The 17,892-nt window shown below is 38.7% G+C and overlaps 1 protein-coding gene across 3 annotated transcripts in view; it reads right to left on the reverse strand.

Moving 5' to 3' along the window:
- Nucleotides 1–17,892, reverse strand: part of LOC126299231 (uncharacterized) — a 251,445-nt gene that overhangs the window by 88,147 nt on the left and 145,406 nt on the right. The window lies entirely within an intron of this gene.

Below are 17,892 nucleotides of genomic sequence, written 5' to 3' on the forward strand. Positions count from 1 at the left end.
TGTCCGGAGCAAGTATGGTGGGTCTGACACACCGGTGTCAATGTGTTCTTTTTTCCATTTCCAGGAGTGTATTAAAGCTATATCTCCTATGAGAATCTTACACATTACATATTTCATTTAAATAGGTTGTTGGTAGATACCACCATGAAACTGTAAACTGGCTAGTGTTCAAAGACAACATAAGAGAGTACCTATTAGCCACACACAATTCATTAGAAACTTGACGCAGAGGTATTAACTCTGGCAAGCATTGTTCATTTTTTCTTAAAATATAAAAAATTTTTTTCAAAAAACTTTTAGTTGTTTAAATTGCATAAATATACAGAAATTAAAATATGATGACTAGACTAGTTTCACTTGTCAAAGCAATCATCCTCAGATCTGTGAACAACAGCAACATATAGAAAGTCATAACTAGTCTAGTCATCATATTTTAATTTTTGTATAAGTGTATGATATAGGCAGTTAAAATATTTTTCAAAAAAGACTTTTTAAATTTTAAGAAATCATGTAAGATCACTGTCATCTTCCCTGAAGACATCAGACATTACTAATGTTGCTCAAATTTAACAAGTTTCATCTTCTGCAGCATAAAGAAAGCTTCTAGAGACAGCTGCTAAGTAGTGTTGGATGGAGAGCAGTGTTTTTTCTTTTTTCTTTTTTCAAAATATATTAAGTACTCTAGGAGTAATGGCTACAATTATTAATGCAAGCAGATTAGCACTAGTTGTAATTGGTTCCTAGTATATTTTACTGGAGTTAATTGCAGTGGCTATTTCTGTTTGTTAACTGTAACTTGACTCACTCCTCACTAATGTAAGCTCTCCTTCAAGGTAACAGTATGCAGAACACTTTGTGTGAATGAATGAGTGGATATCATCTCTAAATTCTAAACTAAAACTGACACTTTGCTTGTTAACACACTAAACTGGATCTCATAATCTTTTTGATGTCATGTACTTCATTTCTACCTCCCTTCCTTTGTGTACAATGTAGGTCCCTTATAGTAAGCATTCTGAGCTACCTGGCCCCTTGATCTCAACCCATTCCAATCATTAACATAACCTACTCCTCTCACCTGCCTAATGAAGTAAATCAGACTATTGAAGCAACAGATATTATCTTTCTTAAATACTGCCAAACCCATCAGTCTGTCTATAAATTTTTCTTGTTATACAAATATGACATATGTCTCTCAAAATAACAAAACTGAAATTACTCATAACACATATCTGTTAACTTCAGTTGGCTAATGAATTTATTCCCCCAATCTTCTCCAACTAACCTACTGCTTCATATCTTAATGACTTCACTCTTAACTGGGTATTAAAACCTACCGAAAGAATAAGTGCTCTCATTGTGTATTCATTACCTTTCAACACACTCCATACCTTCTGAGCATATTGAAAATATTAAAGACACTTTTATTGCATACAATGGAACATTCCCAAATGTAAATAAACAAGTTTGGTAAAGTTTGGTAAGCGTGTAAAGAGGGCAAAATAATGCAACAGTTTCTTTTTTGCCCAGTTTCACTTTTAAGAGGTAAAACACACACCAATGGCAATTTGGCATATTGTGTTTAGGAGGAATAGATTCAAAATAATGATATATAACAAAAGTTTTTCATATAAAAGTTGATATGTATTTATGTTCTTGGAAACTGTATAAGCAATTTTTGTAATAATTTGGAATTTTGCAAAATATCCCACCACAGTTAATTAATTTTGAAAAAATGAAAATTTTCATCACAACATAAATTAAAGAAGATTTCAAGCCACATACATACATGACTAATAAAGCTGGTTTCTGAAATACCATTTCTGAAAAATAAGCTGTACACAATGTGCTGTTGGTTTTTTTTTTCAACTACCATTTCCGTTTTTGTTGATTGAATTAAATAATTAATTTATTATTATGATACAAAATGATTACAGTAATGACAATCTGTAAACAAATGCTTAAAACATAATCTTTTACAGCATATAAAAAAAGTTCTTCACATAATATACACAATGATGAACACAATATAAAACAAAATTCAGTAGGATTTAAAATTGTCGCAGGTGATACTCTTAATATCCTGATTTGTCTCAGGCATATTTCAGTACATTGGTAAGCCTTGTCAAAGATAATTGATTATGTACTAGTGACTGTAGCTTGATTAAATTGTTTTTCAAGTTGAGATTCACATCATAATCATTCAACAGAACAAGATTTGAAAATATTCACACAAAGTACTTTCAGCATTGAAAACCATTTATGTCCCACAGCTATACCTGTGCTGTTGAGCCTTTTAGAATCATCAGATGAACAAGTTTTTTTTTACCTCAGGCCAAGCACTCAAAACTGTTTTTTTGTCCCTAGTGACCACCCGCTTCTTCATAGTTTTGAAAGAAACTAATAGTGAATATGGACGAGACTGTAAGGAACTCTTCTTGAAGCTCCAATCAGCCTTGTGAGAACATCAAAATCTGGTAAACAAATGTCTGACTAGATCAAGAGATATTTGAAAGATGTTTCCTTCCCCAGTGAGGGAGAAAAATCTGTGTTATTGTTAGGCTCTTGAGGTAGTCAGTGTGAAGCAACCATTTAGTATGTCATACCTGAGGACAAGAAACTTGTTCATCTGGTGATCCCAAAGGTCTCAGCAGCACACATAGAGCCATGGGATGAACATGGCTTTTAACATTGTAAGAACTTTGTGAGAAGATTTTCAAATCTACATCTACATCTACATCTACATCCGTACTCCGCAAGCCACCTGACGGTGTGTGGCGGAGGGTACCCTGAGTACCTCTATCGGTTCTCCCTTCTATTCCAGTCTCGTATTGTACATGGAAAGAAGGATTGTCGGTATGCTTCTGTGTGGGCTCTAATCTCTCTGATTTTATCCTCATGGTCTCTTCGCGAGATATACGTAGGAGGGAGCAATATACTGCTTGACTCTTCGGTGAAGGTATGTTCTCGAAACTTCAACAAAAGCCCGTACCGAGCTACTGAGCGTCTCTCCTGCAGAGTCTTCCACTGGAGTTTATCTATCATCTCCGTAACGCTTTCGCAATTACTAAATGATCCTGTAACGAAGCGCACTGCTCTCCGTTGGATCTTCTCTATCTCTTCTATCAACCCTACCTGGTGCAGATCCCACACTGCTGAGCAGTATTCAAGCATTGGGCGAACAAGCGTACTGTAACCTACTTCCTTTGTTGTCGGATTGCATTTCCTTAGGATTCTTCCAATGAATCTCAGTCTGGCATCTGCTTTACCGACGATCAACTTTATATGATCATTCCATTTTAAATCACTCCTAATGCGTACTCCCAGATAATTTATGGAATTAACTGCTTCCAGTTGCTGACCTGCTATTTTGTAGCTAAATGATAAGGGACCTATCTTTCTATGTATTCGCATCACATTACACTTCGCTACATTGAGATTCAATTGCCATTCCGTGCACCATGCGTCAATTCGCTGCAGATCCTCCTGCATTTCAGTACAATTTTCCATTGTTGCAACCTCTCGATACACCACAGCATCATCTGCAAAAAGCCTCAGTGAACTTCCGATGTCATCCACCAGGTCATTTATGTATATTGTGAATAGCAACGGTCCTATGACACTCCCCTGCGGCACACCTGAAATCACTCTTACTTCGGAAGACTTCTCTCCATTGAGAATGACGTGCTGCGTTCTGTTATCTAGGAACTCCTCAATCCAATCACACAATTGATCTGATAGTCCGTATGCTCTTACTTTGTTCATTAAACGACTATGGGGAACTGTGTCAAACGCCTTGTGGAAGTCAAGAAACACGGCATCTACCTGTGAACCCGTGTCTAAGGCCCTCTGAGTCTCGTGGACGAATAGCGCGAGCTGGGTTTCACACGATCGTCTTTTTCGAAACCCATGCTGATTCCTACAGAGTAGATTTCTAGTCTCCAGAAAAGACATTATACTCGAACATAATACGTGTTCCAAAATTCTACAACTGATCGACGTTAGAGATATAGGTCTATAGTTCTGCACATCTGTTCGACGTCCCTTCTTGAGAACGGGGATGACCTGTGCCCTTTTCCAATCCTTTGGAACGCTTCGCTCTTCTAGAGACCTACGGTACACCGCTGCAAGAAGGGGGGCAAGTTCCTTCGCGTACTCTGTGTAAAATCGAACTGGTATCCCATCAGGACCAGCGGCCTTTCCTCTTTTGAGCGATTTTAATTGTTTCTCTATCCCTCTGTCGTCTACTTCGATATCTACCATTTTGTCAACTGTGCGACAATCTAGAGAAGGAAGCACAGTGCAGTCTTCCTCTGTGAAACAGCTTTGGAAGAAGACATTTAGTAATTCGGCCTTTAGTCTGTCATCCTCTGTTTCAGTACCATTTTGGTCACAGAGTGTCTGGACATTTTGTTTTGATCCACCTACCGCTTTGACATAGGACCAAAATTTCTTAGGATTTTCTGCCAAGTCAGTACATAGAACGTTACTTTCGAATTCATTGAAAGCCTCTCGCATAGCCCTCCTCACACTACATTTCGCTTCGCGTAATTTTTGTTTGTCTGCAAGGCTTTGGCTATGTTTATGTTTGCTGTGAAGTTCCCTTTGCTTCCGCAGCAGTTTTCTAACTCTGTTGTTGTACCACGGTGGCTCTTTTCCATCTCTTACGATCTTGCTTGGCACATACTCATCTAACGCATATTGTACCATGGTTTTGAACTTTGTCCACTGATCCTCAACACTATCTGCACTTGAGACAAAACTTTTGTGTTGAGCCGTCAGGTACTCTGTAATCTGCTTTTTGTCACTTTTGCTAAACAGAAAAATCTTCCTACCTTTTTTAATATTTCTATTTACGGCTGAAATCATTGACGCAGTAACCGCTTTATGATCGCTGATTCCCTGTTCTGCATTAACTGATTCAAATAGTTCGGGTCTGTTTGTCACCAGAAGGTCTAATATGTTATCGCCACGAGTCGGTTTTCTGTTTAACTGCTCAAGGTAGTTTTCAGATAAAGCACTTAAAAATATTTCACTGGATTCTTTGTCCCTGCCACCCGTTATGAACGTTTGAGTCTCCCAGTCTATATCCGGCAAATTAAAATCTCCACCCAGAACTATAACATGGTGGGGAAATCTACTCGAAATATTTTCCAAATTATTCTTCAGGTGCTGAGCCACAACAGCTGCTGAGCCTGGGGGCCTATAGAGACATCCAATTACCATGTCTGAGCCTGCTTTAACCGTGACCTTCACCCAAATCATTTCACAATTCGAATCTCCGTCAATTTCCTTCGATACTATTGCACTTCTTATCGCTATAAACACGCCTCCCCCTTCACTGTCCAGCCTATCTCTGCGGTATACATTCCAATCAGAGTTTAGGATTTCATTACTGTTTACGTCTGGTTTCAGCCAACTTTCTGTTCCTAGTACTATCTAGTTCTGATGAATGATTGTGATGTGAATCTCCACTTCAGAAACAATATAATCAAGTTGTAGTCACTATTGAATGATTATTTGTCTTTGCCTAGGATTACCAATGTACTGAAATATACCGGATACAAATTAGGACATTTAGAGGATCACCCATGAAAATTTAAATATTGCCGAATTTTGTTTTATATTGTATTCTCCGTCATGTATATTATGTGAATAAATTTCATTTGTTTTATGCACATGGCGTAAAAAATGTTATGTTTTAAGAATTAATTTACAGATTATCATAATTTTTATGATTTGTGTCATAATAATAAGTTACTTATTATTTTCCATTAACAAAATACATGTATGTAAAACAGTAAACAGAAAACCATGAATGTAAAACACAAAATAACAGTTTTAAACATAAAACAAATAACAAAATAAATAATTGGAATAATAATCAATGTTTAGCTATTTTAGTTAGGTACATTCAAAATATGCTGATAACACACTGCTTGTTTTCCAAAAAGGGTATTTCAGAAACCAGCTTAATTACCATGGATGTATGTGGCTTGAAACCTTCTTTAATTTATGTTGTAACAAAAGTTGTTATTTTCCAAAATTAATTAATAGTGGTGTGGTTTTTTGCAAAATTTCAAATTATTACAAAGGTTGATTATACAGTTTTCAAGAATGTTAACTACTTATGAACTTTTATATGAAAAAAATCAGCATTTCAGAGATACTTGGTCTAAAGCTAATATGTCAGATTACCTTTCGGGGTGCATTCTACATCTTAGAAAGTGAAACTGGGCACAAACAAAAAATACAGTTCGCATTATTTAGCCTCCTCTACACACCCATCAGGTTTCATCTCAATCGTATATTTACACATAGGAATGTTATCTTGTCAGTATTGATACCTGTAGTGCATATAATAAGTCTTTGCATTAAATAAGTACAATCATTACAATGGCCTTTAAAATAACAGTCAAAAATCAAAACTGTTCCCCAGTTTATTAATTGAAATTATTGTAGTCTTATTTAAAATGAATTTTTAATACAAATAAATAATGGAAATTAATATCTTTAATGGAATAAAATACTCAACTTTTATGGTAAATCTATAAATTAAAGAAGGAAATAAAAGAAGCCTTAATGCCAAACACTTTGTTGTTCTTAATCTAGTTTCAGTAAGATTTTGTTATCATCTATGTCTTGTACTTTTTTTTCAGATATCACAGCAAAGCCACACAAAACAATTTGCATAAAGGAAACAAAGTGTTTTGGCACAATATATCAAGTACTGAGCCACCAGCCTTGGTTCAAAAATAGGGTTTCACAATAGGAACTGTCAGCTGAAAGTTCTGCATGTATACTATAAACATACCCATAAAATTTTCCCCTTATATGTAACACTCTCCATATTTTGTTAATGTGTCTGTGACACTCACAATGATGAATTGGCACCTAAGGGCACATAATGTAATGATTGAGATAGTGATTGACACAACAGTACATAATGTGTACATCCCAAATACCACAGGACATAATGAGCTTATAAGTGGCACAAACACAACACCTAAAAAAGTTATGTGAAGATTGCATGGTCACATAATGAGCTGTTATATGAAAATATTTTGTCCAAAAAAATACCTGGAGTACAATACAAAGAAATTAAGATTGAAAATAACATGGGACAAGAACATTAAAACCACTTTACATTCACCAAACCTAGATGATATATTGAATTAAATCAAATCAAATCAAGTCTTTGTTATCATATTATGTGCCTCATACAATCAAAGGCCATGACTAAGAGACAACTCAATTATATATAGACCAATAAAATTAATCTAAACTTATATATGGTGTTTCTTTCAGGTAGCTTAGCTAATATTAAGGGTCAGTACACAAAGTTGAGTAAGTGAATATATACAGACACAATTTTACATGGTTATCACACACAGAACCTTCTGCATTATAATAGCTGTGAATATCCACAATAGCGTCTTTTTTTTCTTGTAACACAGGTGTAGATTTGTCATCTCTGCATTGTTTTTAGGAAATATCTCATGTTGTTTTGAATTTCAGTCAGGCTTAGGTGTACGATCTAACATTATAGTTCATATACACAGTATGACATGGCTAAATTATGCTCATAATGAACTTAATACATTATCATGACGTTATATACAGGGTGTTTCAAAAATGACCGGTATATTTGAAATGGCAATACAAACTAAACGAGCAGCGATAGAAATACACCGTTTGTTGCAATATGCTTGGGACAACAGTACATTTTCAGGCAGACAAACTTTCGAAATTACAGTAGTTACAATTGTCAACAACAGATGGCGCTGCGGTCTGGGAAACTCTATAGTACGATATTTTACACATATCCACCATGCGTAGCAATAATATGGCGTAGTCTCTGAATGAAATTACCCGAAACCTTTGACAAAGTGTCTGGCGGAATGGCTTCACATGCAGATGAGATGTACTGCTTCAGCTGTTCAATTGTTTCTGGATTCTGGCGGTACACCTGGTCTTTCAAGTGTCGCCACAGAAAGAAGTCACAGGGGTTCATGTCTGGCGAATAGGGAGGCCAATCCACGCTGCCTCCTGTATGTTTCGGATAGCCCAAAGCAATCACACGATCATTGAAATATTCATTCAGGAAATTAAAGACGTCGGCCATGCGATGTGGCCGGGCACCATCTTGCATAAACCACGAGGTGTTCGCAGTGTCGTCTAAGGCAGTTTGTACCGCCACAAATTCACGAAGAATGTCCAGATAGCGTGATGCAGTAATCGTTTCGGATCTGAAAAATGGGCCAATGATTCCTTTGGAAGAAATGGAGGCCCAGACCAGTACTTTTTGAGGATGCAGGGACGATGGGACTGCAACATGGGGCTTTTTGGTTCCCCATATGTGCCAGTTCTGTTTATTGACGAAGCAGTCCAGGTAAAAATAAGCTTCGTCAGTAAACCAAATCCTGCCCACATGCATATCGCCGTCATCAATCCTGTGCACTATATCGTTAGCGAATGTCTCTCGTGCAGCAATGGTAGCGGCGCTGAGGGGTTGCCGCGTTTGAATTTTGTATGGATAGAGGTGTAAACTCTGGCGCATGAGGCGATACATGGACGTTGGCATCATTTGGACCGCAACTGCAACACGGTGAACGAAAACTCGAGGCCGCTGTTGGATCAACTGCTGCACTAGCTGCGCGTTGCCCTCTGTGGTTGCCGTATGCGGCCCACTACCTTTCCAGCACGTTCATCAGTCACGTTCCCAGTCCGTTGAAATTTTTCAAACAGATCCTTTATTGTATCGCTTTTTGGTCCTTTGGTTACATTAAACCTCCGTTGAAAACTTCGTCTTGTTGCAACAACACTGTGTTCTAGGCGGTGGAATTCCAACACCAGAAAAATCCTCTGTTCTAAGGAATAAACCATGTTGTCCACAGCACACTTGCACGTTGTGAACAGCACACGCTTACAGAAGAAAGACGACGTACAGAATGGCGCACCCACAGACTGCGTTGTCTTCTATATCTTTCACATCACTTGCAGCGCCATCTGTTGTTGAAAATTGTAACTACTGTAAGTTCAAATGTTTGTCCGCCTGAAAATGTACTGTTGTCCCAAGCATATTGCAACAAACGGTGCCGTTTCAAATATACCGGTCATTTTTTAAACACCCTGTACTTTTATAGTGGAATAAATATAGCACATTTCTGAATTAGGTATTTTTATTTGCTAGAGTTATTTTATTCGGGCATGTGTGGAAACTGTGTGTGTTGCCATAGGAAAGTGAATAGCAGGATAAATTGCGGGACCTGTAGCAAATGGTTTCACTGGGTGGAATGAAGTGGGAAGAATTCTTGGGAGGCCACTGAGGCTCTCTCTTGGAATTGCAAAATACGCAGTGGGAATAGATTGCTAGAGGGACAGGAAAAGAAACTAAGAGAGATCCACTGACGATAATGGAAGTCAGTAGTGAGGGAGGTGGTTGGGAGCTAGCAGCTGGTAGGGAGGCTAGGGGGAGGAGGACACAGTATGACTGTTTTGCTGTGCTGACTAGTAACAGGTTTCAGCTGCCAGATTTGAGGGAAGAGTAGCTTCAAGATAGAGTAGGAGTAGTAAATGTGCAGTCAACACTGCCCATGTGTAGGAAGGCAAGCAATATCACTTATGTTAGGAAGAACAGACTAATGCTGCTGGGCAGCAGCTGTGGCAGTGGTGTAGGCCCTCAATCATAGGAGAAATTAGGGGAAGAGTATCAGGTCATAAGCATTTTCAAACAGAGTGCTGGTGTGAATTAGGTTATTGAGGGTTTAGGACCTTTGTGGAAGGATTTCATGAAAGATGATCATGGAAGGATTTTATGAGAGATGATCAGATAGTGAAAGTAGATAGGTAGGGAACAACTTGGAGAGACACAGAGCATACAATATAGGTAGTGACCTGAGCAAGATAGCTTCCCTAACCAGTGGCACCAATGTGTGCACAGTTCAGCTGTTCTGGTGGCATGATAGGTCTCACCGCAGTTGTTCTGAACAGCAAGTCAGCACAGAGTCCAAAATGGTCCTGATGGCTGTTATAGCAGGTGGGTATGGGGTCACACATGGTTGAATAGCTGTTATAATGGATGGCAAGCCTAGGCATTTTTCAGGATAAATCATGGTAATAGGCTCCTCTACCTTAGAAGTGCTTCAACAAGTTTTGAAATTTTTTCAATGTGTACATGGAATACAGAATGCACTACATTGGTGTACACACTCGCTGGTTATCAGAGAGAGAAAAAAATAATAATGACAAACACGACAGAAATTTGTTCAGAATTACTTATTCTTCATCAAAACATGCAGTCTATTAAAATTAAAGCTTGAAGTTGAATTACAATCTTTGAACAATGTAGTGGTACGTGTTACAGAACACTGGTGCAGAAACCAGCATAAACAGCACACAGTGCTATCATCATATGTATATGTAAGTTCCTGCTGCACAACTACCTTAAAGAGAGGGATATTATACATTTATATCAGAAGTTGCATACATTTTAAACCTACAGAAGCTCTGATACCACTTACTGTAGATAAACATTCTGATTTGTCAGCTGTTAAACTAACAATACTAGGCATCCATAAAATGTTAATCATTTTGAGCATGTACAGCTCTCCTATTGGTAATGTGAAAGCTTTCTTCAACAAATTACCTGCAGTCCTGGAAACAGTATGAACCCACAAACTAATATGATAACATGTGTAGACATGGATATCAATACAAGCATTGAGGATAAAATTAGTGAACACTTCTCAAATATTCTAAAAACTTTTGGCATAGCAAAAATTGTAGACACTGCTACTAGTGTTCCAAAAAACTTCAGTGTAACTCTTAAATCATGTATTTACGGATGCTAACAGGAAAAACTGCATAGCCATTATAAAAGATGTGAGCCTCTCTGATCATTACAGTCAGATAACAAAGCTGAAGCAGGGCTTGGTAAAATCTACAAAATTGTACACATCAAACAGATCTTCTCACAATTCAAATTACATACTTCTCTAGAGTATTCGTAAAACTAACAAGGGATGAAGTTTGTATGGAAAACTTCATAGTGTTTAAATTAATGTTTGAGGAGGTATTTACAAAAGTACCACTTCAACAGCAACAGCTAAGGAAAATAGATGGATAACTACAGGTGTCAGAAATTCTCCCACACACTTAAGTTTCTCAGTTCTTTGCAAAAGAATTACAGAATTCAACAGTTCCTAAATTACTATCTCGGATACAAAAAGATATACAGGGAAAAAACATTCAGTGATGAAATAATATATAATGAACAAAATAAGATCCAAGTAGCATGGCATGTCATTAGACATGAAACAGGGGAAGGTGAATATATGCATAGTAACATAAAAATCAAATACAGGAGCGGAGTAATAGAAAATCTTCAGCAATGCAATAATCTTGTAATGATTATTTCTCTGGTATTGCAGAGAAGTTGTAACAAAATCTCGAGAAAACACTTGTAGAACACACAGTAAGCACAATAATATTGTTTCCCACAACAAACCTGGAAATCAGAAAGGCAATACAGAAATTAAAAAATAAGACGTCAGTAGTTATAGATGATGTTCCAGTCTATGTCCTGAAGGCATACCTAGGGAGCATAAGAAACCCCTTAACAAACATAATAAATGTGTCCTTAAGTTCAGATGTAGCTACAGCACTTACAAGTTGTGCCCTTACTGTTGTTGTTATTGTTGTTGTGGTCTTCAGTCCTGAGACTGGTTTGATGCAGCTCTCCATGCTACCCTATCCTGTGCAAGCTTCTTCATGTCCCAGTACTTACTGCAACCCACATCCTTCTGAATCTGCTTAGTGTATTCATCTCTTGGTCTCCCTTTATGATTTTTACCCTCCAATGCTAAATTTGTGATCCCTTAATGTCTAATGGTCCCTTCTTTCTGTCAAGTTGTGCCACATACTCCTCTTCTCCCCAATTCTATTCAATACTTCCTCATTAGTTATGTGATCTACCCACCTAATCTTCAGCATTCTTCTGTAGCACCACATTTCGAAAGCTTCTATTCTCTTCTTGTCCAAACTATTCATCGTCCATGTTTCACTTCCATACATGGCTACACTCCATACAAATACTTTTAGAAACGACTTCCTGACACTTAAACCTATACTCGATGTTAACAATTACTCTTCTTCAGAAATGCCATTGCCAGTCTACATTTTATATCCTCTCTACTTAGATCATCATCAGTTATTTTGCTCCCGAAATAGCAAAACTCCTTTACTACTTTAAGTGCCTAGTTTCCTAATCTAATTCCCTCAGCATCAACCAATTTAATTTGACTACATTCCATTATCCTTGTTTTGCTTTTGTTGATGTTCATCTTATACCCTCCTTTCAAGACACTATCCATTCCTTTCAACTGCTCTTTCAAGACCTTTGATGTCTCTGACAGTATTACAATGTCATCAGCGAACCTCAAAGTTTTTATTTCGTCTCCATGAATTTTAATACCTACTCCAAATTTTTCTTTTGTTTCCTTCACTGCTTGCTCAATATAGAGATTGAATAACATCAGGGAGAGGCTAAAACCCTGTCTCACTCCTTTCCCAACCACTGCTTCCCTTTCGTGTCACTCGACTCTTATAACTGCCATCTGGTTTCTGTAAAAATTGTAAATAGCCTTTCGCTCCCTCTATTTTACCCCTGCTACCTTTAGAATTTGAAAGAGAGTATTCCAGTCAACATTGTCAAAGCTTTCTCTAAGTCTACAAATGCTAGAAACGTAGGTTTGCCTTTCCTTAATCTTTCTTCTAAGATAAGTCATAATGTCAGTATTGCCTCACGTGTTCCAATATTTGTACGGAATCCAAACATCTTCCCCAAGGTCAGCTTCTACCAGTTTTTCCATTCGTCTGTAAAGAATTCACGTTAGTATTTTGCAACTGTGACTTATTAAACTGATAGTTGGGTAATTTCCACATCTGTCAGCAGGTGCTTTCTTTGGGATTGGAATTATTATATTCTTCTTGAAGTCTGAGGGTATTTCGCCTGTCTCATACATCTTGCTCACCAGATGGTAGACTTTTGTCAGGGCTGGCTCTCCCAAAGGCCATCAGTAGTTCTAATGGAACGTTGTCTACTCTGGGGCCTTGTTTCGACTCAGGTCTTTCAGTGCTCTGTCAAACTCTTCACGCAACATCATATCTCCTGTTTAATCTTCATCTACATTCTCTTCCATTTCCATAATATTGTCCTCAAGTATATCGCCCTTGTATAGACCCTCTATATACTCCTTCCACCTTTCTGCTTTCCCTTCTTTGCTTAGAACTGGGTTTCCATCTGAGCTCTTGATATTCATACAAGTGGTTCTCTTTTCTCCAAAGGTCTCTCTAATCTTCCTGTAGGCAATATCTATCTTACCCCTAGTGAGATAAGCCTCTACATCCTTACATTTGTCCTCTAGCCATCACTGCTTAGCCATTTTACACTTCCTGTCAATCTCATTTTTGAGACGCCTGTATTCCTTTTTGCCTGCTTCATTTACTGCATTTTTATATTTTCTCCTTTCGTCAATTAAGTTCAATATTTCTTCTGTTACACAAGGAGTTTTACTAGCCCTCATCTTTTTACCTACTTGATCATCCCTCAGAGCTACTCATTCTTCTTCTACTGTACTTCTTTCCCCCATTCCTGCCAATTGTTCCCTTATGCTCTCCCTGAAATTCTGTACTACCTCTGGTTCTTTCAGTTTATCCAGGTCCCATCTCTTTAAATTCCCACCTTTTTGCAGTTTCTTTCGTTTTAATCTACAGTTCATAACCAATAGATTGTGGTCAGAGTCCACATCTGCCCCTGAAAATGTCTTACAATTTAAAACCTGGTTCCTAAATCTCTGTCTTACCATTATATAATGTATCTGATACGTTCTAGTATCTCCAGGATTCTTCCATGTATACAACCTTCTTTCATGATTCTTGAACCAAGTGTTAGCTATGATTAAGTTATGCTCTGTGCAAAACTCTACCAGGGGCCTTCCTCTTTCATTTCTTAGCCCCAATCCCTATTCACCTACTATGTTTCCTTCTCTCCCTTTTCCTACTCTCGAATTCCAGTCACCCATGACTATTAAATTTTCGTCTCCCTTCGCTACCTGAATAATTTCTTTTATCTCATCATACATTTCTTCAATTTCTTCATCATCTGCAGAGCTAGTTGGCATATAAACTTGTTCTACTGTAGTAGGCGTGGGCTTCATGTCTATCTTGGCCACAATAATGCATTCACTATGCTGTTTGTAGTAGCTTACCCGCATTCCTATTTTTTTTATTTATTATTAAACCTACTCCTGCATTACCCGTATTTGATTTTGTATTTATAACCCTGTATTCACCTGACCAAAAGTGTTGTTCCTCCTGCCACCAAACTTCACTAATTCCCACTATATCTAACTTTAACCTATCCATTTCCGTTTTTAAATTTTCTAATCTACCTGCCCGGTTAAGGGATCTGACATTCCACGCTCCGATCCGTAGAACACCAGTTTTCTTTTTTCTGATAACAATGTCTTCTTGAGTAGTCCTCGCCCGGAGATCCGAATAGGGGACTATCTTACCTTCGGAATTTTTTACCCAAGAGGCCGCCATCATCCTTTATCCATACAGTAAAGCTGCATGCCCTCGGGAAAAATTACAGCCATAGTTTCCCCTTGCTTTCAGCAGTTTGCAGTACCAGCACAGCAAGGCCGTTTTGGTTAATGTTGAATGGCCAGGTCAGTCAATCATCCAGACTGTTGCCCCTGCAACTACTGAAAAGGCTGCTGCCCACATGTTTGTATGGCCTCTTAACAGATACCCCTCCGTTGTGGTTACACCTACGGTACAGCCATCTGTATCGCTCAGGCACGTAAGCCTCCCCACCAACAGCAAGGTCCATGGTTCATGGGGAAGGTGCCCTTACTAAAGAAAAATAATCCAGAGTGTATAGAAAACAGCAGGCCAGTTTCACTACTGTCTGCATTCTCAAAAAGTAACTGAGTCATTCAGTAATGAGAGACAGACTAATAAGTTACACAAATTAATACAATCTTCATAATGAGGAACAGTACATTTTTAAAATAGGAGAAGTACAATTACAACCATAACATAGTTAAAAAAGATTGTACTTGAATCCCTCAACAAGGGTGACTGTGCCACTGGCATATTTTTAGCCTTGTGAAGGTCTTTGTTCAGGATGTACATAAAGTCCGAAACACTTTCAATTATTTATTGCACAAGAACTAAACATTGTACAGATGTCATACATAGTGTATTTTGAAGAGAAACTCTAAAAGTTTTCTTTACAAACATTCAATATGCGAACCATGAGTGACCCGTCAACACAGTAAATTAATTCTTGCCATACCCATCCTAGCATGGTATCATCAACTGTGGCAGTCACTTCCCGTATTCTCTTCCGGATATCTACTACATCACATGGTGGAGGCAGTACATACACCAGATCTTTAAGTCACACAGAGTGAAATCTGATGATTGGGGAGGCCATTTCATGAAACAGCTGTCCCCTTCTGTAGTGCAGCTCACTCCGCACCTGAACTTGCCATGTTTGTGACTAGTGATGACTATCGGCAAATTACCAAACTATGCTATGACGGTATACATGAAAAAAAACTTTCAGGGTTTCTCTTCAAAATGACATATGTATGATATCTATACAATGTTTGGTTCTTGTGGAATAAACAATTGAAAGTATTCCCAGACTTAATGTACACCCTGTACTACTGATCATAAAATACTGCTAAACAAGCTAAAAACACTAGGTGTAACAGGAACAGTGAATAAATGGTTCCAGTCTTATTGGGAAACAGGGTGCAGAGAGTAGAGATAGTTCACATGTTTTAATAACACAATTGTCAAACATGAAATATATACACTCATGCTCATAAAATAAGGATAATTGCAGAATTTGGTGCCACACAACGTGGCACTACACAAAACTGGCACTAATAGCAAAGGCACATAGGGAACACACATGACACAGATCTGTAAGTCCACGGTATTGGTGATAAATTGAGAAAACCATCCCGATACACATGTGCTACAAAATGCCACTGTTTCCTGCACATATACCCCGACATCAATATGGGATATGATCACCATGCACACGTACACAGGCCGCACAACGGCTTGGCATACTCTGGATGAGGTGGTCGAGCAGCTACTAGGGTATAGCTTCCTATTCTCACACCAGTACCTGTCAGAGCTCCTGAGGTGTCCTAAGGGTTTGAAGGCGTGCAGTGATACGTCGACCGAGACCATCCCAGACATGCTCGATGGGGTTTATTTCTGGAGAACAGGCAGGCCACTCCATTTGCCTGATATCTTCTGTTTCAAGGTACTCCTCCATGATGGCATCTCGGTGGGGCCATTCGTTATCATCCATCAGGAGGAAGGTGGGACCCACTGCACCCCTGAAAAGATGGACATACTGGTGCAAAGTGATGTCCCGATACACCTGACCTGTTATAGTTCCTCTGTCAAAGACATGCAGGGGTGTACGTGCACCAATCATAATTCCACCCCACACCATCAAACCACGACCTCCATACAATTCGATTTCAAGGACATTAAGGGGCTGATATCTGGTTCCTGATTCACGCCAGATGAAAACCCGGTGAGAATCATTGTTGAGACTATACCTAGACTTGTCCGTAAACATAACCTGGGACCACTGTTTGAATGACCATGTACTGTGTTCTTGACACCAGGCTTTACGGGCTCTCCTGTGACCAGGGGTCAGTAGAATGCACCTTGCGGGTCTCTGGGTGAATAAGCCATGCCTGTTCAGTCGTCTGTAGACTGTGTGTCTGGACACAACTGTTCCAGTGGCTGCGGTAATGTCCCAAGTATGGCTACCTGCAGTACTCCGTGGCCATCTATGGGAACTGCTGGTGAGATATTGATCTTCTTGTGGTGTTGTACAGTGGACATCGCATACTGTATCGCCTGGACACCTTTCCTGTCTGCTGGAATCGTTGCCATAATCTTGAGACCACACTTTGTGGCACACGGAGGGCCTGTGCAACAACCTGCTGTGTTTGACCAGCCCCCAGTCACCCTAGTATTCTACCGCTCATAACGTCATCAATATGTGTTCTTTGAGCCATTTTCAACACACAGTCATCATTAGCACGTCTGCACACTTAGTCACTGCACCGTACTCCGACTTGCACCAACACACCTCTGCATATGTGGATGGCTGCCAGTGCCTCCGGGAGACGACCGCAGCTCAAATGCACTGCATGGTCATACCCTGAGGTGATTTAAATCCACAAACCACCCACCAGAGCATTGTTTGATCATGTATCAGCATTATTCTTAATTTATGAGCATGAGTGTAAATATAGGTGTGCATCAGAGTAGTGTATTTGGGCATGATTCTGTTCTTGATATATATCATTGACTTTTCAATTAATAAGAGACACAAAGAGAAAGTTCTCATAGCATCATAGTCACTGATACAACATAAGCACTGCTAACAGAGAAGACAAATCACAAGTTGGTGATATGTAATAAATTAACACAGAACAAAAAGAAAACAAACAGTATACACTTCAGCACAAGGAGGGAATACAACTCTGTCGCATTGCGCTCTTTGGGTTCTAGCAGGGTTTGTTACAGCCAATGTATTGAGTGATATACTATTCATGCATACACTCAACTTTTAGCTATGGAATTCTTTGTAGGGATCAAAGGCACAAAACAGGGACACAGTTCTCAAACTGCTGGAAAAAGCCATAAGAATAATAACTAAAAATAAGTCATGCTCACTGTAAATAACTATTCAAAAACCAGTGTATAATTATTGTAACAAATAGGTACATCTATCAATCTATATCAGGGAAAGTAAGTACATCTGTCAATCTATATCAG

The sequence above is a fragment of the Schistocerca gregaria genome, chromosome X (genome assembly GCF_023897955.1).
Source record: "Schistocerca gregaria isolate iqSchGreg1 chromosome X, iqSchGreg1.2, whole genome shotgun sequence".
Lineage (NCBI taxonomy): Eukaryota > Metazoa > Arthropoda > Insecta > Orthoptera > Acrididae > Schistocerca > Schistocerca gregaria.